This window comes from Mauremys reevesii, linkage group 1 (genome assembly GCF_016161935.1).
Source record: "Mauremys reevesii isolate NIE-2019 linkage group 1, ASM1616193v1, whole genome shotgun sequence".
NCBI lineage: Eukaryota > Metazoa > Chordata > Testudines > Geoemydidae > Mauremys > Mauremys reevesii.
In genome coordinates this window covers 44,514,836-44,539,623 of record NC_052623.1, presented here as the reverse complement: position 1 = coordinate 44,539,623, position 24,788 = coordinate 44,514,836, and the positions used below count along the sequence as shown (strand labels likewise).

The following is a 24,788-nucleotide window of genomic DNA, read 5'->3' as shown; positions in this document are numbered from 1 at the left end:
AAGAGCATGTGCTGTTTAGGAGAGAGAAAAAGGTAAAAAGTGGTGGGGTCTGTTCAGGTCAAAATCACTTTAGGGATGGATTGTAAAAGAGGTTCTATTTGAATAGCATTAGTGGTCTACTATGGACCCTCTAGGGTCAGATGTGGCTATGGATAGAGACCTCTAATATTATTAGAGAGAGAAATACTTCTGGGAATTGTGCATAATGAATGACTAACTTCCCAGATATAAATTGGAGAATAAATTATACTAATACTGGAAGGGCCCACATATTCCTGGATGTGACAGATGACAGTTTTCTTCATCAAATTGTTCCTGAACCTACAAGAGGTGATGCAATTTTACACTGTTATGGAAAGCAGTGAAGACAGCATAGAGAGCTCATGTAGGATAACCTTGGATTGAGTGATCACGAGTTGATTCAGTTTAAAAAAATTGGAAGGATAATATAAAAAAAAAAAAAAAAAAATCAGTTGATGACCTGGTTTTGATTTCAAAAAGACCAGACTGAGAAATTAAGGGAATTAATTACAGAAGTTAACTGGACTGAAGAGGTCAAGGACTTAAATGTGGAGTAGGCTTGGAATTTCTTCACACCAACCATACAAAAACTATGAAATTTGCATACCAATCAAGGGAGGGGGAAGGAGAGGCTTGTAAAGAACTCTTCACCTCCAGACCCAACTAGATGAATAACCAGCTCAAAAAGGCTATTAGGAGTAAGCAGAGAGCATATAGGGAATGGAAAAAGGGGTTGATCAGCAAAGAAAGCTACATTGTGGAGGCTAGAAAATGTAGGAATAATGTGAGAATAGCTAACAGTCAAGCTAAATTAGCTCTTGCCAAGAAAATTAACATGAGGGTTTTTAGTTATATAAATAAAAAGAGGATAAAGAAGGATGAGGTTGGACCACAATGCAGTGTGAGTGGGAAGAAGATTAAAAATAATCTAGGTATGGCCCCAAAACTAAATGAGTACTTTGCCTCGATTTTCAGTTCAGGATGATAATAGGGAGCACATGCATTAAGGCAGTACAGCTAATAGAAATGAGTGTCTAGATATGGAAATTATCACATCTAAGGTGGAAGAAAAGCTTTAGAAGCTTGATGCGCTCAAACTGGGAGGACCAGATCATTTCCATCCCAGAATCCTGAAAGAACAGGCACATGAGATTGCTACTCCTGTATCAAGGATTTTTAATAAATAGCTATTCAGGGGAAGTACCATATGCTGGAGAACAACAAATATCATACCGATGTTCAAAAAAGGGAAAAAAAGTGATTCAGGCAGTTTCAGACCTGTTAGTCTGACCTCCATAGTATGTGAGGCTTTAAAACTGTGAAGGAAAGAATAATTAAATTCATGGAGGGAAATAAATCTAATGAATATGAGTTTACCACCAAAGGTAGATCATGCCAGACTAACCGGATTTCCTTCTTTAAGAAAATAAATTATTTTTATAGTTAAGGGAAGAGCATTAGATTTAATATACTTGGACCTCAGTAAAGCTTTTCACATGCTATCACAGTGAAATTATTAGCTAAATTAGGGGAGATGGGTATCAGTACAAAAATTGTAAGGTAGATAAGGAACTGACTAAAGGGGAGAAGGCAAAGGGTTGTACTGAAAGATGAACTACTAGACTGGATGGAGGTTACTAGTGGAGTTCCTTAAGCATCGGTCTTGGAACTAATCTTATTCAATATTTTTATAAATGACCTTGGCACAAGAAGTAGGAATGTGCTAATGAAATTTGCTGATGACACACAGTAGGGAGGCATCATCAATATAAAGGAGGATCAGAATGTTATACAGGAAGATCTGAATGACCTTGAAGACTGAAGTGACAGAAATGGAATGCAATTCAATAGCACAAAGTGCAAGGTCATGCACTTAGAACCTAATAATAAGAATTTCTGCTACAAGCTGGGGGCTTATCATCTGGAAGTGACAGAGGATGAGAGAAACCAGAGTGCGTGGGTTGATCAGAGGATGATTATGAGCCACCATTGTGATGCAGTTGCAAAAGAGGCAAACATGATCCTAGGATGCAGCAGATGAGGCATTTCCAGTAGAGATAAAGTAGTATTAATGCAATTGTACAATGCATCATAAGACCTCATCTGGAATACTGTATACAATTATGGTCACCCATGTTCAAGAAAGATTAATTCAAACTGGAACAGGTATAGAGAACTATTAGAATCATCAGGGGAATGGAGGGCGTATTTTATGAGAGAATGGAACAGCTTGGCCTTTTTAGTCTAGCAAAAAAGAAGTCAGAGAGGTGATATGATTACTCTCTATAAATACATCAGGGGATAAATACCAGGGAGGGTGAAGACCTATTTAAGCTAAACGACAGTACTGACACAAGAACAAATGGATATAATTGTCCATGAACAAATTCAGGCTGGAAATTAGAAGACAGTTTCTAATCATCAAAGGGGTGAGATTCTGGAACAGGCTACCAATGGGGGGGAGGGGAGGGGAACAACTTTTTAAGAGAGTGGACATATTTATAGGAGTGATTGTATGATGGGGTTGCTTGTGATAAAAGGTATGACTCAGCAGCCCTGGGGCTCACTTCAGGATTTCAGCAGGCCAGCTGCAGAGGTCAGGAAGGGATAGCCTGCAAAACACACACACACACGCACCCCAATGTATTTGGGGGCGGGGAGAGGTTTTTTTGGTCTCCTTCCTCTAAAGCATCAGGGATGGCCACAGCTGGAGCTGGGACATTGGGCAGGGTGTACCACGGCTAAGAAGTGGCACAGAGCATTCTCTCTCAGGTACTTGGCTCTTGCCCACATGCTCAGGGTCTAGCTGATTGCCATATGTAGGGTCGGGAAGAAATATTGCCCCAGGTCACACTGGCAGTGAACTGGATTGTGATCCCCTTTCTCTGCAGTGCATGGATCGTGATCACTTGCCAGGATTACCTGGGTATATCTAACAATAATTTCCCTGCCGTTGCAGGGCCTCAGGCACTGGGGTACCTTAGGCCTCAGGCACTGGAGTACCTTGGGCCCCGCTATTCTCTGCCTGTGACACATAAGTCTAGTCTTTGTGAGTTGTAATACTTTGATCTAATTTAAGCAGTTGCTGGGTGGTGCTGTTGGCCTGTGATATACAGGTCAGACTAGATGATCCGTTGGTCCTTTCTGGCCTTAAACGCTATGAAAATTGATCCTGAACTGAGGTAAAAGGTATGTGAAGTTAGCATAGTAATTTTTTAATAGGCATGTATATAGCATTCATTACCATGGTGGCAATGTACACCCAAATTATACAAATCAAAGAAATCCTTCCCAGCATGCAACTCCAGCTTGCACCTTTTTTTTTTTTTTTAATTGGAAGGGGAAGGAGGGAGGGAAGAGAGATGGCAGATGGTTCAATTTATGCCTCAGTATGCTGTTGCAACCGTAATTATAACTATCAACTTTCCCCCATCCTTTCTGCTCTGCCACAATTATGCCAACCTCAAATGCCAGTTTGACCTTTTCTGACAGCCATCTTCATGCTTTCCACTATGATGCCTCATGCAAATAGAATGCCCTCACTAAACTAATGTAAGGCCACTACCCTCTTCTAATGACCTACTTCTGGTCCAACTAATGACAACTAAGTCAGGTGGGAACAGAGCAGAAGGACAATACTTTTAAGTGATTTGGTATTGTTAAAATGTGCACATAGCTAATTCACATAATATCCAAGACTGGGGAAGGAAAAAAAGGGGGTAACATTGTTTTTCCACATTCATTTGTCACTTCTCATGCTAATGAGAAAAGATAAATCCTTTGCGGCAGGGACCATGTCTTTCTAGATACCTGTATTGCACCTGTCATACTACGGGGCTCCAGCCCGGATTAGCACCTTTGGTGCAATCGCAATAAAAAAAAATTTTTCCAGGTAACCCAACAATAAAGCTTTTTCAGGATGGACAAAAATGAAGGAGTGCGACATTTATTTAAATGAACAAATATATATTCCATGTATGTAGTTTCTTGCAATAAATCAGTCTGCAAAAATATGTTAAGCATTCTATGAAAAGGCAATACACTTAAATGCTGAATGTTCTAGAGATTTAAAACAGTGCACACCTGAAGTGCAATAGCAAAGGAAGATTTAAATTTAAGTTACTGAAAATCTTGAATGTAAATTTTGAAGTGAGACTACCACCCAAAGCATGAGATCATCATTAAATAATCATTCAGTGTGACTGGGTGCAGGATGGGGACAGAAGGGAGTTTAAACATTTAAAAAAAACAAAAAAAAACAAAAAACACACCACACACACACACTTTGGAGCTATCACCCACACAAGATTCTACTTCAAATGGGTTTTAGTGTCAAGTCTGTACAGACTATGCATCAGTCTGAAAATGCTCATTTGGAGTACAGAATTGAATGACCTTGATTCATTTTGGATATGTTGAATTAGTAAGACTTTCACAACCTAAATTATAAACATTAACAGAAGTAACTTTGTAAACATTTCCCAGTTAAAATAATTTGAACAAACACCAGTACAAGTTAGGCTGTCAACAAGAGCCCCAAATTAGATACCTGGCAGAAAGCAGCCTGGTTGTTTCATGACCACAGAAACTGCCATATTGGATAAGAACAGTGATTCACCTAAACCACTATTGTGTCCATGACCAGTACCAAATGCTTCAGAGGAAGACGCAAGAAACCCTGTAGTGGACAATTATGAAATAATGGTCTATAAGAAGTCTCTTAAGACAATCACTAACTGACAAGAGTTAAGTCCTGAAGCATTAAGTTTTTATCCTTTCTTTTTTAAAAATTTAATCCTATCATGTAACTGGATATAATCCTATAAAGCTCTTGGACTCAGTGATATCTAGTGGCACTGAGTTTCACAGATTAATTAAGTTTTGTCTTGTAACTGATCACTTCCAGAGACTAGAAGAGGCCTTAAACTGCACAAAATCACTATTTAAGTACATGCAAGTTGAGTTTAATCAATATATCAAGGTACCAAGTGAAAAGGGACATAAAAGTTAACTATACACCATAAGTGTCTTTATATTCCTAGCCCATTTCTTAACTTCTTTCAGGTGAAAGATTTCTCCTAATAGTATTAGAACTCAAGTGACTAGGAAATGAGCTTTGGTCCTGCACAAAGAGCACAAAGGACAAGAAACCAACAATACAGAAAGACATACTAATTTCCACTTTCAGCAACATTTGTGACTAGCAGGCAGCCTACATGCAGTAAGGAACAGAGTTCAAAGAGAACTTAGTCTCCCATCCATAAGAAAGCTACTAAGTCACAGGCTCCAGGAAGGCAACATGACTAAGGCCATGTCTACACTTACAAGCTTACAGTGGCACAGCGATATTACATCGACATAATAAACCCAGCTCAACGAGCGGCAGTAACTATGTCGGCAGGAGAGTGTCTCCAACCAACAGAGCGCTGTGCACGAGTGCTTATGCCAGGAAAACTTTATGTAGCTCATGGTGATGTTTTTTCACACTCCTGAGCAACAAAAGTTTTGCTGACACAAGTGCTAGTGTAGACATAACCTAAATCACTGAGGCAAAAATGTGGCTTTAATAATAAAACAAGTTGCAGTGAACTGCTTTTGACAGGAAACAAAACTGAACTCTGCTAGCCAAGAAGACTCTAAACACACAGTTATAAGGTCTACATTAAACAAGTTTTTATCCAGCTTCCTGGACGAGACAAGTTCTCTCCCCAACAGGTTTGATCCGACTAGGCTGCCTGCACCACAACCCTTTATCATTCTAGGGTACTTTAGATAGAATTCATTGCCATTTGAGGAAAACGGGACTTTTGGAAGAAAATCTAACATAAAATGCCTACTCTGCACAAGTGTCAAAGATTTTGTGGCATTTTTCATTAGTAGCAGTACTGGCCCTAATGTCCTTGATCAAATTTCCCATTTCCCCTATTATCCACTGTGTCTGTTTGCCATCCATCATAAAAGATGTAAGATAGATTTCAGTAGTTCTCTGTACAATACAAAGTTTTGAGGATGAAAGATGCCACAGCAATGTAAAAATGGTAGTGCTGGACAAGGCACAACAAATAGCCAAGATCGAGTCAACAAAATCTACTAAAAGAGTTGGAAAAAAAAAATCAACTGAGACCTTGGTCCCATACGCCTTCACGTGTGCTCTGCACAAGCTCAATTCATAGAAGATACAGAATTTCACATTAACTTTGTTTTTTATATACTTGTCAAAACAATCCCTCACAACATTTTATTCCAAAGAAAAAGCAACAGTAGAATGGAACAAAAGATTTTGGATCAATGAAGAATTAAAAGTGACTTAGTTTATTAATACGGTTAAATAGAGGCTTTATAAAAAGGGATTTGCTCTATACATCTGCCTTTAGAACACCATGATGGTTCAAGATGTTTGGTTCTTATCTATACTTTTATACAGAAAGAGTATTGCATAAAGCTATTCTTGTCTTCTAGCAGGCGGCCATGCAAGACGGTCATGAAAATGTACTAGTCCAGGCACAATAATCTACTTGCCTTCCCTTTGCCATTGTGATAGTGGTAGTGATGATTATGATGATAAATCAACCTAATTATGTTTACTCACTCATTCTAAAAAAGGTTACTTGCCCTGAGTGAGAAAACTAGTAGAATTCTGCAATGCTGACATAAGTTATGTTACTCAGAACTTAGATATTACAGCAATATGTACTACAGACAAACTCTACAATAGTTATTATGCTGGAATATATAAAGAGCTGAGGCTGGAAGGTAGCCTTATACCACAGGCAGAATACAAACAAAAAATAAAAATAAGGTACTGCAACAAATCAGAGATTATATTAGAACAAGCTCTTTAATAGTTAGAGGCTGTGTGAGTTCTAATGGTCAGTGTTACTGCTCATTTTAGAATTTCAGAATAAATCCAAACATGAATGCCAGAGAATTAGAGCTGTGGATTTATTTAGGGAGCCACCTAGTCTCTGTATCTATGTACATAATAAAAAGTGCAACGTAGTCATTGTCCAATGCTACTGGAAAAGAACTTTCTTTTTACTTTCTTTGACTATGCTCTGTAATATTAAGATATCAAACAAGATGTAAATGTTTAGGAATATTTTCAGATTCGGAATACTTCTACACAAAATCGAATTTACTGCCCAAAGTATGTACTGACTTCTTGTTTTGTTCTGCCTCCAGCACGTTTGTTAACGAGATGTTTCAGTGCAATCAATAGATCGTTGCAGCGGCCTCTAGTGGGGACCGACAACACCGACAGCATCCAGACTCGTGAGCTCTCAAAATACATTGTGTCTATAGATACTAATATTACTTTCGGCTCCACTGCGCTACTTTGTAATTTTGGAATTCGTGATTCCACAGGGTGCAGAAAAGAACATTAGTAAAAAGGTGCAAACCTGCGACAAACCAGAACCTAAGTGAAAAGGGATCAATAGTCGTCTCTCCTTGGGTGAGCTAACACCTAACAGAGAACACAATCTGCTTCGAAAATCCCATACCGATACGACACTGAAACGGATCAGTGACAAGGTGTGGGTTTCTCAGGTGACCTCAGCGGTTTTGGGGAAAGAGCAAGACAGATGGTTGCTTAACACGGGAACCTTGCTGTGACACGTGAAACCCCAATGGCACCCGACAGAATCACCCAAGCAAACCCGCAGGCAACAAGAACTGATCCAACTACACAAAGGCCAGACACTGGAATAGGCTCTGCGAATTACTGGATTAGTTTAGATCTCTGCCTTCCCCCGTACTCCTACAGGCAGGTTACAGGAAAGATATAAAATTAAAGATGGCTAAATGTGTCACGTTGTGTATTTTAATGTACAATCTAAAACTCTAGAGGGCAGCCGAAACATGCCCTCCCCCCACCCCAGCTGAGTAACGTGAGAGCGGCAGGAGCCCGTCGTCTGCTTGCTGGAGTTGGTATTGCAGGAGCGATGCCTGCAGCAGCAGCGCCCACCCCGAGGAGGAGCCGTCTCACAGCCATTACAGGGGCTTCGCCCCAGGGAAGCAGCTGCTGCACCCAGGCATCTCCCCCACCCTATCCCGGACGCTCCTCCTCTTACCCCGATCCCCACACCACAACGGAGAAGGGGATTGACCCCTCCCCAAAGATAGGGCTACTTGAGGCAGAAATAGATACATAAATATCACTCACAATGGAGCTCCTCTCCTTTCTGGTCTCTGCCAAGGCTGCACCAAACTGGGCTGGAGCCTAGGGGAAAGGCATGGGGGTTAGCATGCGGCCTGGGGAGGCGGGGGAGTCAGCAGCTTCCCCTTTGCCTGGGCAGGTATTACCTGCATTGCCCGCTACTTCCCTTACCCCCCACTCCTACACATGGCCTTCCCAGTGGGTTATGGGGTATCGCCCCAAAGAGACATCCAGCTCTCCGCTGAAGAAGGATTGCACGGATCTGCCCCGGGGCCTTTCCTGGGAAGGTGCAAGTAAGAGACAGCCCAGCAGCAGAAGAGGGCTTATTATCTGCTAACTTGCCCAAACAGCCCCTCAGCGGAGCCCCCTGCCGCTGGGGGCACAGAGCCCTCAGTAGCCACCCCTCTGTGCTGGAATAACGCCCTTGCGCCCCGCACGCTCCCTAAGCAGTTGCCCCGGGTCTCGGGTTTGCCCCCCTGCAGTCGGCCAGCAGCACTGCCGCCTCCTGTCCGCCATTAGAGACACCCAGCCAAACAATACGGGAGGGGAGCAGCGGCGGCGGCAGCAGGATCCGCGGAGCGCAGCGCCGGGCAAGGGAGGGAGACACCCGCGGGCGGGAGGGGGCGAGGAAGTGGGGCACAACAACAGCCGAGGGCCCGGAGGGGGAGGGAGCGAGTTAAAATAGGAGGCGCTAAAACTGAAACACCCCTCCCCCCAAATGCCCCTGCGCCCCCGGTTCTGCCCCAGCCCGCCTCCGGTTTACCCCCTTCGCCGCCACCACACCGAGATTGTCACTGGGGCTGCCCCAGTCCAACCCGCTCCGCTCTGTGACGAGAGGCGGCAGCAGTGACGCCACAGTGGGGCACTTAGCCCGGGTGGCTGTGAGGTGAGGCACGGCGGCTCCCCTCCCATCCCCGCCCTAGGGGCAGCTCTGAGCCTCCAGCTGCCCCCCTGTCCGCCCCTAGGGTGCGGCATTCCCCATCCCCACCTTACCCAGCTCCCCACCGCTCACAGGCTCGGGTCTCCCCCTCCCCCCGATCACACGCACTCCGCGCTACTCCTCCGCCGCCTCAACTCTAACTCGGTCCAGTCCCGGGCTAAGCGCAGCTGCTAGCGAGGGGAAGGAGGAGCAGGGCCAACCGAGCTTGGGGAAGAACGGCCTCCCTAACCCGCCCATTGGCTCCCACAGAGGATGAGCTTAAGCGGTAGGCAAACCTATTGGACGGACCGTCCGTCCATCAAAGCATCCTGCAGCAGATTGGGTCTAAAAGCTGCCAATCATTCTTCTAACCACGCCCACAGTTCTTCCCACTTTGATCCATCAGGTTAGAGAAACCCGAATTTCATTGCCCACCAGCAGCAGCAGTTCTAATACCCGGGTATTGGGTCTGGGAAGCGATGGGGGCTCTGCTCCAGTTCCCAGTGTAGCTGTTTGACAGTAACTTGCAGAAGTTTGGGTGCAAAACTGGCCACACTCATCCAGACAACTGTTGGGGTGGGGAGAGTACAGTGTATTACCCTACCCCATCCTTGTGCAGAGTCCTTATGGGCAACAGCCCCAGTCGTGGGCGGGGGTAATCACCCCATGCTCGCCAAGGGCAGGGCAGGCACAGCTCGTCCACAGTTTCTTATAGGTTGGGCCCCGCCCCCCGGCAGGGCTATGAACCTGGGCTGGAGCCATTTCCATGAAGGACAGAGTGTGGCTAATGGAAACCCTCCCCCACAGAAGAGCGAGAGAACGCACAGTCCCCTCCCCCGGGGCAGAGACTCTCCACACCCACGTCCCACTCAGGAGTCTCCTCGCCTCCTCCACTAAGGACTCCCATCCACGCTGTGGGAGGGAGCCATGTCAGCAGCCGCCATGGCTCCTGGAGAAGCTGCTGGTGGTGGTGGTAGTGGTGGTAACGTCCTCCATTTTGTCGGAAGCTGCTGCGGGGAACTTGGGACCAATTCAAGCCAAGCTGAGGCTCAGATAGGGGCCAGTTGGAAGCGCCTCTGCCTTGCAGTGACACACGCAGGGCGCCCCAGGCAATGCCCTGGGGTGGTCCGCGGGGCTCAGAGCGGCAAAGGCGGCAAGACCCCGAGAGCCAGGCTCTCCTCGCTCCCTCTGCCAAAATGGAGGCTGCACACTTCCTTTGCGCGGCTGCTTCCCCCTTTCTAGCCATGGGACTCGCCCGCTTCTTCGAGGACCTGGAGAGCTCAGCCTCTCGCACTGCTAGTTAATCCAGCTCTTTCTCCTGAACTGCTCCCCCCCTGCCAAGAAAGGAAGCAAACACCATCCCTCTCCACCCTGCGTCAATTCATGTCAACCACACTGTGCAGTACAACCCCGGAGAGAGCCTCATGCCTGTGTAAGGAGCACGAGTCAGTCCAGCTGCTTGCCTCACTTCCATCCCACCTCTGCAAGCATCGCGCAGGGCAACCACAAATGCCAGGGCATCTGGGCGGGTAATGTGCGGAGGTGAGAAGGAGCAGAAGTGACTGAAGGGCTGGGCTCTTCTCCTGCGTGCCCTTAGTGTGTTGGGCTAATCATTTTCATGTGGGAGATAGACTAGAAATATTAATGCTTCTTTTGGCTCACTACAACTAATTCCTTCCGACCAACAGCCCCACCCTGAGACTCAGGCTGAAGTCAACAGCCCAAGCCAAACACTTTTGTGACACCATTACTATATGGTGGTGGTAAGAAAGAATGATTAGCACACTTCACCCTAGCTATAGATGCCCTGGAAAGACGAGAACACCTGTTGCTATGGGGGACAACGTGTCCTATGGTTAACAGCACCTAGATGTCATACTGTACATGCCATTTTTGTGTCGGATGCAAGAAAGAAATGAAGTGATAATGAAAAAGGTCTAACTCAATGACTATGAAAAGATGACATTTTTAATTATGTTAATCACCATCCACAGTGAGGGATTCTTTTGAGTTTGTATTGTAAATAGTTTGAACCAAAACAGAAAAATGTTCAGCTAAATAAATACATACAAACCAGAGAAATGTTTAAGATTAAACAAAAAAAATTATATTCTACCATTTCTACATTTAGTGTTTGGTTTTGTTTTCTTTGTTTTATGGGTTCTCTGTATCTGAGAATCAAAACAAATTTATCCTCAATGGTCTGCATACTTTGGCCACCCTTCTAGTTGCAGAGGATAAACATGACTCTGGTCTCCGTTAATTAAAACATCTTTATTCTGGAACTGTGCTTAAGTACATGCTTAACTTTAAGTATGTGTTTAAGTCTTATTGACGTCAATGGGACTTAAACGTGATTTTAAATGCTTTTTTTGAATAGGGATGGACTTCAGTATGTCCTTTAGTGCTTTTCTGAATCAGGATTTGTAGATGGAATCCGTAATTCTATTTAATCAGTCAAAAGAGTAAGCACTGAGCACTCTGCCTCTACAAAGTCCCAACAAGAGATCTGAACTAGCAATGGCACGTGGGTCCCTCACACATTAGTACAGATCATTATCACTAGGACACCAGAATGTAAAGTTTATGTTTAAATTTGAACATTTGTGCTTGCAATTTTAGAAATGTATGTATTTTCTACTGGAGTTTTGCTAATCGTAATTCCACTAAAAGATCACAAATCAAGGATCACAAATCCTAGCTTTAAATTAACTGTCTCATTACTCAAACTTGGAAAAAAAGTTATGGCATATACCAATTATCTTTTAATTATTTTTTCAACTGACAGCAGTGAAAAGTGAAGGTCTGGCATAGACACCTATACTTCCCAATTCAAGCATTGTTGTATCGCATTTTATCTGTCTTGTCATCCACAGATCCATGGGGAGGCTGACCTTATTCAAAAATACCGTTAAAATTAATCAATTCCATCTTATGGTTTGAAAGCACTTGCTCTCGCTCAAAAACTAAAAAAAAAAAAAAAAAACCCTAAAAAAAAAAAAAGGGTGTATATCTGCATAAATACCATGAATGTGAAACTGATTTATTTATACTCTCAACACTACAGTGCTCATGGACAGGTCTGATGTTAGCAGCGTCACTACAAAAGTTCTAATTTATTGACTGGAAGTAGATAAATTCATCAAAGCTGAACCAATAGTATAAGTAATGACATATGTAAAGAGTGATATCCTTCTATGTCTCATGAAGTAAAAGTGTGGCAACTAGAAGGCCAATGTATTTTCACTGAGAAGGCAAAATCAGATATTTGACATATTTTTTAAAGGGTTTAGGCTTTCACAGGAATCCTGACTAGTTTATCAAGACAGCTTCAAATCAGGTGTAATAAATTGTGGGATTGGAATGTATGTAGTTTAAAGCTTCCTCCTACTACCGCCAACATTCCCAAGTGTTCACACATGTGAACGAATGGTTAGACTCTTTTTCCAGAATTAGAAAGTGAATATTCTATTTATTCAATGACTCCCTCTTCACCCTAAACACTGTCAGGATATATAACACTGTAACTGAGGACAGAATCTGGCCCAGAGCCTAGAACTATGACCATTTTCAAGGAGGAAGAGGGAATATTTGGATAAAATAAGTGTCTACCACTATTTGGCATATGTTAACAGTTGGAAAGTGGTAGGGAACAGGCAGTTTTAAACTACATAGACTTCAATCCTACAATTTATTACAATTGATTTGAAGGCTGGCTTGGAAAAGCATCTGTCTGGAACCCAAATAAAGCATACTCTGACTAGTGTGAGTGAAAATAGAATCTGGCCCCTTGTACAATTGGTAACAAAAATAATTCTTTTCTGTGTGCTAAGTCATTGTTTTTCCTCTTTTCCTGTCTATCTCCCTCACAATCCCTCTGTTTCCAGTCTCACTATCCTTGCTTCCATTCTCTCCTTCCTCTCCTTATTTCCTTTACTCATTTCCATTTCTCCTTCCTCAGTTTCTTTTTCCCTTCCTTATTTTATCCCACTTTCTTGCTCCAATTTACTCAACTCCTGCCATTCCTCAGCCTAACCCCATCCTATACTAAGTACATAAATACATACATATATACATAAAAACAAAGAAAGAAAGAAGAAACAGAAGCTTATAAATTCCTTTGGACTGGAACAGTCTTTTTTTGTGTGTTCATGCAGTGCCTAGCACAATGGGGTACAGGTTTATGATTTGGTTCCCTAGGTGCCCTGGGTAATTATTCCAAGGGGCAGCAGCATCTACCACTGAACATAACCATGGTTGCAGATAGTGGAACAGCCTTCAGCTATGAAGGCTATCTGCAATATAACCAGGGAGACAGGTCAAATAAGCAATTGCAGACAATCTGATGCAGTACTGCTAAGCCCAAACACAGTACTGGACATGACAAGTGTAGGCTGCAATTAAATAAGCCTGCAGCCAATCCTAACCAAAGTGGCATGCAATTGACCTACCAGAAGGGATTCTGGAAAGGCTGATGATCCCCAGCGGGTCAATGACATTTGCTCATAGAAGATATTTGGGGGCCTCCCTGTGAAACTACCCACTAGTACAACCTGACATGGAAAGTTGTACAGTATAATTAAACTTGCAAAGAAGACTTGCAATCTGACTAGCAATCGGCACTTCCTTGTACCCAGGCAAGACAGTGTAAAATGGAGTACTGGGTGCACTGATGTGGGTGACCAGGCATCCTGTATACAATCGATTACTGGAAAATTGGAAAAATAATATAGCCGAATAACCAGAACTATAGATGAGATTATGAGAAGGATTAATTTAAAAATAGCACAATTACTTGAGATCCTAGGTAGGAGAATAACATATTTCTGTGAACACACTGATCATCAATCGCAGAGCGACTTGATTCCAGCACTCAGACTGTCAGGCAAGATCACAGAGGAAGAAAGCCTGCTATATCGGAAAAATGGCCAGATGGGCTGGTATCCAAAGAAGAGTGGAAGTTTTACAATGCTGTGCCTCTCGCAACAGCAAAAGATGGAAGGTGGTGGTTGACAACCTCCACATTGGAGATGTCACTCGAAGAAGAAGAAAAAGGTGTTACTGCAATTAATGATAATAATAAATAAACTATAAACCGGGCGGCCGCGAACTGTGGCCACTGGGAGCTGCGGACGGTCATTGTAAATGCTGTCTCGTGGCCCGCCAGCGGATTACCCTGATGGGCCGTGTGTGGCCTGTGGGCCGCAGGTTGCCCACCACTGCCTTATAATCACTTAAAATCTACCTTTTATAGTTAATAAACTTGTTTTTGTTTATTATTAAACCCAGTTTGTGCAATCCGTATCTGGTGGGGGGTGGGGGCAAGAAGCTGTGCATATCTTTCTTCACATTGAGGGAGAGGGTGAATTTTTATGAGCTTGCGCTGTGCACATCTTTCTATACAATGCAAGACAATATACCTTTGGATCTGCACTCCAAGGAAGGTGAGCACCTGAGTGCTGGGGCAAATCCCTTAAGCTGAGTCTTCCCAGAGCTGATCTCAGTGTCTGTGTCTTTCTGCAGCTGGGTGTGGCCCTGCCTGTGTGTGTGCTAGAGGAGACTTAAGAGCCTGTCTCAGCAAGACAGAGCAAAAGGGGCCCAGGCTGGCGGAACAGGCGGGCTCAGTGGTATCCTTGTACATCAGGTGGCACCTTAAGGTGGGGCAACCCATCACATACACAATTAACAATATGGGCCCATCACACCTTAATCACTTTGTTTGTATGCTGTAATCATTTCCTCTACCCTTCTCTGTTTAATTGAGCTGCACTACGCCTTTGAGCTGTTTTTTAGACTTAAACTCTTCATGACAGGCATCTTATGTTTGTATGTATTTACACAGTACCTAAAGCAATAGGCCCCCAATCCTGATTGGGGTCTCTGGGCACTAACACAATCTTGAAAAAAATTGAAATTGCTTTCAACAATACATTACCTGTATTTTTCATTATGAGTTTTAAGTAGGCCTGTAAGGATTAGATTTTTATCAGTAAATGTTGATAAACATCAATTTCACCATACATTCACAAATTGACAAAAATATATTTCCATTGATAGTAACAGAAATTTACAGATAGGCAAAGTAAGAAAAATGCTGCTTGAAAACTTATTAGAGTTTGATTTAAGACGATGTATATACTTGTTCATTAGCCCGTTCATTTATAAGCCAACCCCCCAAGATGGATAAGTAAAAATAGCAAAAACTGTATGATCCTTTCATGAGCCGACCCTATATTTCAGGGGTTGGAAAACTGGCTCCCAGCCCGTCAGGGTAAGCCGCTGGCAGATCGGGATGTTTTGTTTACCTGGAGCGTTCACAGGCATGGAGCCCCTCAGCCAATGGGAGCTGCGGGAAGTGGCTGGGAAGAGTGAACTGCAGCCACAGGGAGCTGCGGGGCTCCATGCCTGCAGACGCTCCAGGTAAACAAAACGACAATGTATTAGATATTCAATTCAATTATTCCATAGAGTTTAAAATCATCAAATTTTGGTGTAGACCTGTTTATAAGCCAACCCCCGCTCTTTGATGCGTCACTTTTTTACCAAAAATATTTGGCGTATGAACGAGTATATACGGTCTTTACTTCATATATTTTGACATTTGACATTGACAATTTCTGTTTTAATGGTTACAAATCTTTAACTTTTTGAATCTCAGCTTCTACTGTCATTAAATAATTATCATCTGACTACACACATTGTCTAACCCCACCATAACTTCCCGCAACTGTGAAAATTTAACTAAATACCAATTGAGAAAAATGCTTAAAAATGAATATCAATATTATCTGTCAAACACATTAAAAATGAATTATGCCAAGCCTAGTTTTAAGCTACATATATATTTCATGATATTTATAAACAAATTAATATGTATCCAAATATATATTACATTCAAGTGTTTTCATTGCATGTGTCTTATTTAACCAAAAATGATCTCTCAAAACATCATATAATGTGACATTATGCACTCTATAGTAGGTTACTATACATTACATGGTATAATATGCCTTTAAATAACCTTGTACTACATCCCATATTTCAATTTTGGAAAAGTGTGTGTTAGAAACTGTAGTTCCAAACATACACACCTTTCTCAAAGAAGGCAACTGTACATATTCTGATATTGTCTAGGCTAATATTGCAACACCTATCCAATATTCTTAAATAATTTCTATTCAGTTATGCATTGGTCAAAATTACATTTACTTGTGAAATAGAATCAAAATGCAAACTTTTTTTGTTTTGTTACCTTTTCCTTTCTTCTTTTCTTTTTTGTTTGTTGGACAAGTCTTGTAGTCCTCGTTGAAAATGGAAGAAATTGATAACAGAAATGGCACTAATAAAGAGATACTACTATAAAATGGTAATAATAAAATGCAAACTGGAGTATACTTTCTCGGTGTCCCAACTACTGAAATCCTGGTCAACTCTTACCTTGGTTATTGCAACCTTCTCTTCTCTGGTCTCCCTACCTCTGCCTTCTCTCTCCAGTCTATCTAAAACACTGATGCTAAAGTTATCTTCCTATCCTGTCACTCTAATCATATTCCCTTTCCCTTCCTTGTATCTATGGTTTACTCTCCTGTTCTGCTTCAAGTTCAAGCTTCTGAGGCTAAATTTCAATGCTCTGCACTGTTACATCACTGCCCACATTTCATCTAATTCCCCCCTCTTTCCCCCTTTGTTCTGACCAATTCCCTCTCCTTAGGGCTCCCCCAGGTCAGATTGAGTTTGTATGCAGTAGTACACAGTACCAGCATTTTTCATTTGACCTCATCAGCTGCTGCAGAAGTTATGCTTTAGTTTAAAAGAAATGAAGTTTCTGAACCTTATGATTGCAACAGATCAAAATATAAAACAAATACAGGACTATCCGATTGAGTTTTCAGATAGACAGAAACAATGAGTTTGTGACTCATTACACAAATGTAAAATCATAAGTACGGCAACTTAATTTAAGTCAATGGAGTCATACCAGTGTAAAACTAATATAAATGAAAAAAGATTCCGGGCCAATAGATCTAAGACAGGTGTGAAATGCTCTTATTCAGCTCAACAGCATGGTGACTCTGAAGTCTCTTGATAAAAAATTAATATTAACTGTTTAATTGTTGGTTAGTTTAGCAGAAACATCCATATCTTCTGGGACTGTGTGCAGATTCTCGGATTGAGAAAGGTGCTAGTATAGAGTAACCACTTTTTTCCCCACTCCAACCTCCATGTACTCCATTTAACTCATTTGCCCACTATCTTCTTCATACAGTTCCCTAGCCTTGGAACAGCCTCCTTCTTCCTGTGTACAAAGTGAGCTCCTTGATCTTTTTAAAATCCCATTTCGTCCTAGGTTTTCCTTGATGATTCTCTAAAATGCTGTTTGCTTTCACTCTTGTTTCTTTCTACATCAGGCTGTAAGATTCACAGAGTAAAGACTGTATCTTCTTAAGTGTTTCTCAGTTCAGTGCTGCAAGGAAAGAGAGGCAGTGACATCAGTATGGTGATAATATTGAACATTTATTTTCCTTAAACCTAGATTGTGCTATGTTTTGACTTTCACAGTGCCTGTTGTACACAATTGCCAAGGGGGCTGGGTGATTTAAAAGGGCCAGGGGGACCCAGCCATCACCACTACTGTGGCAGGCCGCAGGGCTGCTAGGTGCACACGAGCCCTCTGGGCCCCATGCTTTGGGGGGCCCTGCGGGCTAGCGCAATTGGCCAGTGACGTCGGTCCCAGAAGTGGACCCATGGAAAAAAATTAGTGGAGGCTTAGTACCCACTGGCAGCCAGCTCCCCCACTTCTCCCAGCACCTGGCACCCACTGGCGGCTCGGCCAATCAATTCCTCCCTCTCCCTCCCAGGACCTCCTGCCGCAACAATCAGCTGTTCCACGGTGTGCAGGAGGCCCTGGGGGGAGGGGGAGCAGTGGACAGGATACGCTGAGGGGAGGGGGTGGAACTGGGCAGGAAGAGGTGGAGCTGGGGTGAGGGCTTGGGAGAAGGGGTGGGGGCAGGGTCTGGGGCAGAGCAGGTGGGTTGAGCTCTCCCAGGGCCCGGAAGAACCCAGCACCTGTGCCAGATAGCAAATGTGAAAAATCAGGACAGGAGCGGAGGGTAATAGTTGCCTATACAAGACAAAGCCCTAATATTGGAACATCTGGTCACCCTGTGTACACAGGGCTTGAATGAAAGCCAGTTGATTAAGGCTCAGTCTGGAGAAGACAAGAGCTGGATAATGGAGAAAACATTAGTAGGAGATGGTAGAAGGTAGTATCTTTAATTGAAGGGCTAGTACTGCCTGCTTTTTGTTAATCAGGTTCACAATGTTCTTTTGGTTGGTCCCAGAATGCCAATTATCAACAATAGTTAAAGCTTGTTGGGGGAGAAAAATCACACAAAAAATGAAATTTTGAAGTTGTTTTCATTTTGAAGGGCTTGAAACAGAGCTGTTTTTCAAAATTCTTCATGAGATTTTTAAATAGAAAGTTTTATCACCTTTTTATCAAAAATATTATAACTGTTATAAATAGTTAACAATGTTTCCTTTACTGAAAACTAGGTTTTGTGTCGAGAAAGCTAGAATTTGTTCAGCTTTCTAACCACCCATCTTGATTATTGTAACTACCTTCTCACTGGCCCCCCCCAACACCACACTTGCCCCACACATAACATAGCTCATAAGATCAACTTCCGTGCTCATTTCTCTGACCATTCCTCTTTTGAATATTCCCCTGGCTCCCTCTTTATCACTGAATCAAGTTCAAGCTTCTTGTCTTTATCTTCAAGGCCTCTCAATAATTTGCCACTTCTTCTTTACTTGCTGATGTATTTTATTGCTCCCTCACTCCATAGCCTTTTCTATCCCACTAAAAATGACATCGTCCACCACCTTTCGCACAAACATTTTATTCCACATTATCCTTATTCATGGTATGTTCTTCCTGAACTGATCAGTACAGCTATCACTGTCTCTTCCTCCTTCCAATCCCTTCTCAAAATCCACTTCTGCCACAATTCCTACTAGAAATCAGCCAATGTATAAAGGGGGTGGGGCAAGGCTTCCCTCCCTCCCAGAAAGCCTAGATCGGTGTTTGGGGTTTTATACCTAAATCCACCTGGTAAGAATTAAGGTAGTGTTCAGGTGACTGGGTGGATGACTCAAAAGGAGCTCCAAGTCCAGTCAGCGAAAGCTGCTGAAGCCACCTCCTGGAGGAAAGAAGTTAACCAGCCCACAGTCCCAGGAAGGATAGCTGTGTAACCCCTATACTTGAGGGGCAAGTTATGGGCTAGGGAGGCCAGGATTTAATGACATAGTCTCAAGGAGGAGGACTTAAATCGTTACCTTAAATTACCTTAAATCTGAGGGGTAAGCAGAAAGGGGACTGAATGCTGTTGAATAAACTAAATCCAGGAGAGGGAAAATATTGTTTCAAAGATCTTGGCTGTGACTTGATTGCTCTGGGGGAACTCAAAAGGAAACTGAGGCAAAGTGCCTGTAGGGCCATTGCAAGCCACAAGGGGGATGACTTGGGACAGCATTTGTCTACTAATTAATTTTAAAAATCCCACTTAACCATTTCAAAAATTCAGCTGTGCACAACTGGCCTGAGTGTACATATAGGCCTTACTGCATATTTGGAAGGTCATGAAACTTAGACTCTGTTGGATCAGTGGAGGAAAATAAATTCCAGAGAAAAGTTCCTCTACCATCAGACACAAAGGTATAAATGTAGAGGCTAAGTCTGTTAGCAAGAGCATTTAAGCCAATCTTTATTGCTAGGAAGAGAGAAGCTGCCATTATGCTAGCCAGGTAGGCTTGAAATTCAACACCATGAATTGCATCTGGAAATCAGCTGAAAATAGTGCAGTCTACAAAGCATATGCTTTTTATTTTATTATATGCTGTTGTATATAGAGACACCAAGCAGAGATATTTGCATAGGGCTAGGAACTATACAAACATAGTGCCCTAAAGTGCTTACAATCTAAAAAGATTAACAATATATGATAAAGCACTGAGGATAGGGTGACAATCATATGTACAACTATCATATATTTTAGGTGGTACTAATGACAAAAAAGAGATTTAAAATTCATACAGCTCTTTCATTAAGAAGTTCTAGACCTTCATGCTTTGGAGACAGGAGTTTACATTTGGCAGATAACTTGACCTAGTGTTGGGGATATGCCTCTTCCTGTTCCTGTGAAAATTCACCCAAATTTTGCAAATGTATAAGTCTCTGAAAAAATTCAGTTTGCATATGCTCAGTAGAGACTAGTTAGACTTTGAGCAGTTAAAATCTCCAAAGATTCAGTCTCTACTGAGCATGCTTCAACCTAGGACTGCAAGCAGGGGCAGCTCTAGGCATTTTGCCGCCCCAAGCACGGCAGGCAGGCTGCCTTCGGCGGCTTGCCTGTGGAAGGTCCCTGGTCCCGCGAATTCGGCAGCAGCCTGCAGGAGGTCTGCGGGACCAGCGGACCCTCCGCAGGCATGCCACGTAAGGCAGCCTGCCTGCCGCCCTCACAGCGACCGGCAGAGCGCCCCCCGCGGCTTGCTGCCCCAAGCATGCACTTGGCGTGCTGGTGCCTGGAGCCGCCCCTGACTGCAGGCCAGGCTGCAATTGCTCCTCCAGGCAAGTAGGGCTGATATGGTGCCAGGCACAGGAACTGAGAGCAGGGAGACAGTCTCTCCTGTGCTCTCAGTGCTACCCCTTCTGGTGCCCAGGCAGTAAGGAGGAAGAAGCCTGTCTGGAATGCAGAGGAGTGAAGATCCAGACCTTGGGGCAAGGGAATGGCAATGGGGGAGACTGGTACAAGGTGTGGGTGTGACATTCTATACCTTGGTGGAGCTCCCTCTAACCCCATATTCCTCATTTATATATAATTGTGATATTGCGTATAAAGCAGGCTGTGTGAGGTATCAGGGGAAAAGCTATGATCTGCTGAAAGTCATTTTTCTATCTAAATATATATATCATTAATGCATATGAAGTTATGAGAATGTGTTGTATGATTGTCACTAAAATATGCTGTTGGTTTGGGAAGCGCCCAGATACCACCGGGTTGGTGCTGAACAGAAATCACCAGCCATTGTCCAGCATACAAGGAGCTACAATTACTCACCTGCACATGCAACGATTCATCTGCATAAGGCCACAGCAGGGGAATTCCTCAACCTTGCCTGGGGACTCAGCAATGCCCACAAGATATGCCTGGACTTGTGTTCTCTAGGCACATGGACTAAGGGTATAAAACAGAACACAGTGGCCACATGCTTGCCCTTTCTCATGCCCCCACCTATGCTGCAAGCAACAAAGACACTCAGAAGAAGACTGAAGACTCCAACATTGGAGACTGGCCCAGGTTTAAGGGATAAACCTGTATATTAAGGAGTGCAATATCCAGTGGGGTGAGAAAAACTGCTTAATCTAAATGTTGCTCAGTCTAATAGAATTGAGAGTTTAGACTGCGTGCTTATATTTTCTTTTGGTAACTAACTCTGACATTTTGCTTACTGCTTATAATTACTTAAAATCTACTTTTTGTAGTCAATACATTTGTTTAACTGTTTATCTTTACCAGTGAGTTTGCCTGAAGTGTTTGGTAAGGGTGTTTGCTCAAGTTTACAAAGGCTGGTGTATATCCACTTTCCATTGATGAAGTAGTGAACCATTAATAAATTTGAACTGCTAGTCTTGAGCAGTGCAAGACGGTATATGCTTGAGATACAAGGCTGGGAGCTGGGGGGATTTGACTGGTGTCTTACTCTATGTGATTCATAAGTGGCTCTGGGAGGGTTCATGCAATCTAGCTGGGTGTGGGGCTCCACGTGCTGTTGTACTGAGTGATCACAGCATCTGCAGGGGTTTTTGCTGCTTGTCACCAGCAAAGTGTTGTGAGAGACAGCCCAGGCTGGAGAGTTAAGGGGGCACAGCAGTCCCACAGTCCCAGGCTGCACCCCAGGGATCCCATCACAATGGGGGACTGGAACTGGGACAAGGAGTCAAGGGGTAGGGGACTGGGATGTGGAGCCCAGGATCTGCTAGTGTGGGACTAGGATGTGGAGCAGAGGGAGGAAGAGGAAGGGGGAGACTCAGACTGGGACAAGGACAAGCCGGAGGGGCAGGGGCAGAAGGGATTGGACTGGGCAGCACAGAAGAAGAAGGGTCTGTAATCCCTAAAACACACTCCTCTCAGAATCTGGAATAGGAATCAGGATTTCTGAGGTTGAGCAATCCTCTTTTAGCAGCAGACAGCTGTAAAATCCACTGGCAAAATGTGTACCTCTAATGGCTAGTCCACACAGAGGATGACAACTTACTATTTATCATAGTTACTTTATTTTCAAGTGGCAGAGATCTCTTCTGTGGATCTTAACATAACTCCTTACATATTATCCATATGTACATGATGATCAGTGTGACACAAGCTTTCAATAGAAACCTTACATGACACCCTTTCACAAACTATTATGTAGAGACCAGACCATGGGGAGCCCTGGAACCCTATGTGCCTCTATGCCCTCTGACAGTCAGCACCAAGAGGTCACAGGGTCATTAGGCTTATATGTACTTCTGATAAAGAATCCATTGGTACAGTTATAAAGTGTAATCAATGTCTCCCTTGTTGTCTGACTTTAAGTTAGATAATGAATAAAACTGATCAGTTAAACTATTGTTTATTACTCTGCATATCATTGGTAGAGGCCTGCTGATATGGTTTTAAATAAAACCAAGAACTTAGGAAGACAGAGAGGAAAACGTTGTATGGCATTTCAGTGATGTGTTATCTATCTGCCAAAGGAACACTTGAGTTCCCTGTTGCTATACATTTAGTTGTCACTATGAGGTGAGTGATACATCAAGAAGAGGAAGAGGAAGGAAGAATTTAGACCCCAGAATAAGTCGTTTCACTACAAATGAAAGATTAAAAGATAAAAGATTCTTACAAACTTACAATATCAATGCCAAGCATAGGCCATAATGTAACTAGTATGTTGGCCAAAATCATCTGTGTTTGGTGGGATACTTATTTGGAATCATCGTGCAGTATACAAGTAAGAAAGTGTTATATATTTCCCATTTTAAAGGTTTGCTATTAAAATATTGTTGTGCTGCAGGTTGCCTGGTTCTCAGGGAATGTGTCTTTAACCTACGGGCAGTAAACATTGAAACTGATGGGTATGATAGTTGCCTTTCATTCAGGCTAAATAACGGAGCAGTTGAATGCCCCTTTGTTGGTAATAACTGAAACAATAGAAGCCCTCCACTCAAATCAGACACCAGCATGGCAAGGCTGGAGTAGGAGCTGAGCCATGTAGTCTGAAGATTTTCCCTGGGGACTGAATGCAAAAGTACAAGCTAGGAATTTCTGTGTGGAGCTGTGTGTGTCTGAAGCAGACAGAAGCAGTGAAAAAAGCCAGCAGAGAGCCAGGAGGTTATAAGAGCATCACTGGTGAAATGGTCCTAAGAGAAAACGAAGAGAGCTTTGGGGGCAGACTGCTGGCTGGAAAGAGGCTTAGAACTGTGAGCAAAGAAACTGCCTTGTGTTGTTTGATTCCTAGTGTGGTCAGGAAACAGGATTTTGTGTACATTCTTTGTAAAGAATAGGGTTTCATTAAAGAAATACCCGACTATCATCAATTTCTTCTCCTAATGGAAACAACCCACAAAACCCCAAATATTGGCTAGCTGCTTGGGTTAAAAAGGGATAACAGTATTTTTTTCCTAGTTGATGGTTCCAGTTTTCTGTTGGCTGAATAGTATGAGTTGTTTATCTTTGTGAGGTATTCTGTTTCAAGGGATGATTTAATTCTGCAAAGAATATAAACTTAATAGGAAACAATTCATTTTGTACATGCGTTGTATCTACAATGTACAGATACAAGATGCAACCATTCATTTTTCTTGACCCAGGATCTCAGTCTTTCATTCTCATTTTAAGCCAACAAACGAAAGCAAAGGGCCTGATCCTCCTCACATTTACACTGGCACAAATGTGGAGTGACTCCATTTAAGTAAGTACAGTTACATTGATGTAAAACTAGAGTACGTAAGTGGAGAATCAGATTCAAAGACTTTGTGTGAAATTATGGATTCCAGAGAGTCTCAGCCAAAATTTGCTATAGTTCTATATCCAGGTTTTCACTACTGGGAAAAACATCATCAAAATTACAATAAATACAATACAAATACTTCTAAATTTAATATATACACATTTCATTATAAGGAGGAGCAGGGAGTCAAAGAGGAAATGGGCCTCCATAGCTTAAATTAAGAGACAAAAACAGCATTTTCATACTTTTAGTTAGATAATTTTTTTGTTTTAATTGGAATAGCTCTTAGTATACAGAAAAATAACTTAATTTTTTTTTAATTTGTTAATTTCCTTGTGGGTTTTGTTTGTTTTTTAAGTACGAGCCAATCAAGAGTTCAGGAGCTCCACAGGGTCCCCAGGCTCACCTCTCCCTATTCCCTGTAGTGTGGATCATAAGAGCTTTGCAGAATCTCTGCCTGCAGTGTAAAGGAACTGAGGAATAATATCCCTTTAAACAGTTCGGGAAACCTCTACTGGGCCACCCTATCTTCCATTGTAGAAGCCACCCAGAACCCTACCAGAGCAGCAGTTTACAGTTTTACTGCATGTTACCTTCACCATAATTACACTCAGGGGAGTGAGGATTTCCTCCTTTATA

General features: G+C 42.8%; 1 protein-coding gene across 17 annotated transcripts in view; it reads right to left on the bottom strand.

Moving 5' to 3' along the window:
• The window catches only part of ZMYM2 (zinc finger MYM-type containing 2), a 227,519-nt gene extending 217,742 nt beyond the window's left edge, over positions 1-9,777 (bottom strand). For 2 of the 17 annotated variants that reach the window (XR_005600151.1, XM_039543420.1), the window contains exons 1-2: positions 9,173-9,403; positions 8,186-8,242 (exon numbers count right to left, since the gene is read on the bottom strand). The gene's annotated coding sequence lies outside the window, so the exon portion shown is untranslated. Of the gene's footprint in view, positions 1-8,185; positions 8,243-8,942; positions 9,027-9,172; positions 9,422-9,702 lie in introns of those variants that run through there. The other 15 variants (XM_039543452.1, XM_039543461.1, XM_039543429.1 and 12 more) reach the window with 11 other exon arrangements.
• Positions 9,778-24,788: the final 15,011 nt, after the last annotated feature.